This window comes from Priapulus caudatus, unplaced genomic scaffold (assembly GCF_000485595.1).
Source record: "Priapulus caudatus unplaced genomic scaffold, Priapulus_caudatus-5.0.1 Scaffold125, whole genome shotgun sequence".
NCBI lineage: Eukaryota > Metazoa > Priapulida > Priapulimorpha > Priapulimorphida > Priapulidae > Priapulus > Priapulus caudatus.
In genome coordinates this window covers 286,799-289,133 of record NW_014577186.1, presented here as the reverse complement: position 1 = coordinate 289,133, position 2,335 = coordinate 286,799, and positions in this window count along the sequence as shown.

Genomic DNA, 2,335 nt, shown 5'->3' with positions numbered 1-2,335 from the left:
GCGCGCGCGCACACAAACGCACTAACAAACAAACACATGTCGAGCAAATATGCTGTCTGACTTAGGGAGTGCAGCTTATATAATGCAACATGGTTTGTAGTGTACCTTTCGTGCTAAATGCGACGCAAAACATGCATATAAATAGCTCGCTGAGTACTTCTATAATGCGCGGCACATCGTGGGAATATTCGAGCGCCCATGACATCCATTTAAATCTAGTAATTCGGCATTTAGTTAACAGGTATACTGCGTGTGTAATTGCCAGCATTACCGCTAATGGTTTCATACAACGGTACGCGCGTCGCGCATTGATCGGCGCCATTGTATTAGATAACCGCACTGAATCGGAGAATTAATTACCTGAGCACACACGCGCGCGGTCTCGTCGACTCGTTGTTTGATGGCGCACCGGAGACAAAGCTTCGCATGAGCGGGCACGGTGTTCCGTAGACAGATTTACAGCCGCGTCGGCGGTGCAGGCCATGCGAGATTAGCCCTTACTCCTGCAGTGGACGATACGCTTTGTGATCAGTGATGGCTGACGATTAACCGATCGCGAGGCGACTGATAAATTATGTTTGACAAAGTTGTCCTGTATTTGCAACATAAGAACGCAAACCGCGATGCGTATTAATCGAATTGAACGAGTTGTAGTTATATGGCAATTTGTCGTAAAATGACAGTGTAAATAGTATGTATATTAATTTCTAAGCATGGTATAATATTATGCCGTAATACTAGATTTTCTGGGAAAGAGCATAATGTAAAAGAATAAATTGTGTTGCACTGCATGTTGTGAGCCATATTTCAATCCATTAATATATCCATGAATTTATTCATTCATCCATTCAATCATCCATCCATCCAACCATCTACCCATCTAACCATCTATCTATTCATCCATCTATCCATCCATCCACCCATCCATCCATCCATCTATCCATCCATCTATCCATCCATCCATCCATCCATTCATCCATCCATCCATCCGCATCCATCATCCATCATGCCATCCATCCTACCAATCCATCCAATCCATCCATGATCCATAAACATCCATCCATACCATGCATCCGATCCATCCATCCATCAATACTCTCATCCATCGCATCCCATCCATCTCATTCCATCATACCATCCATCCATCCATTCCATCCATCCATCCTCATCACATCCATCCAATCCATCCATCATCCATCGCACCATCCATCCATACATCCATCCATCATCCATCCATCTCATCCCATCTCCATCCATCCATCCATCCATCCATCCATCCATCCATCCATGCCATCCATCCACAATCCATCCACTCCATTCCATCCATACCATCCCATCCATTACCATCCATCCATCCATATCCATCACCCGATCCATCCATCCATCCATCCATCCATCATGCCATCCATTCATCATCCGATTGTCCATCCATCCATCCAATCCATCCATCCTCCAGTCCATTCCATCCATTAGCCATCCACCATCCATCCATCCATCCATCCATCCATCCATCCATCATCCATCCATTCAATCCATCCATCCATCGATTGCCATCGATCCAATCCATTCACATTCCATCCCATCCATCCATGTCCACCATCGCCATACCATCACATTCCATCCATGCCATATCCATTCCATCCATCATCCACCATCCATCCAACCATCCATCCATACCATCCATACCATCCAATCCATTCCATCCATCTCATCCATCATCCATCTCATCCATCCATACCATCCATCCATCCATCCATCCCATCCATCCATCCATCCCATCCATTCATCATCAACCATTCCAATCCATTGCCATCCATCCATCCCATCCATCCATCCATCGCATACACATCCATACCATCCATGCATGCCATCCCATACTCCACAATTCATCCATTCATTCACATTCCATCCATCCATCCATTCCATTCCATCCATACCATGCCATTCCACTCCAATCCATATCCATCCATCCATCCATCCATCCACCATCCATCCAACCACATCCATCCATCCATCCATCCATCCATCCATTAGGCCATTCCATACACCATGCCAGTGCCATGGTGCATCGGGCCATGCCACGTCGAGTCGCACTGGGCCATGCGCTCATCGCGCATACCGGGCCATGGGCGCTCGCTCTTGTTACGAACCTGCAGTCGGCAAAGTAAAACGCTCGAAAAATATTCTTTACAATGTTTACCAATGAAATTAAGCAATAGTTTTAGCACTCGCTGCGGTCGCCTTCGTTCTGGTACATTGTCATGATAAGTGAGTACCTAAACGCATGTGAAACCTCCATGTGAAACCTGCTCTTCCTGCCAGCAGTGAGTCAGCA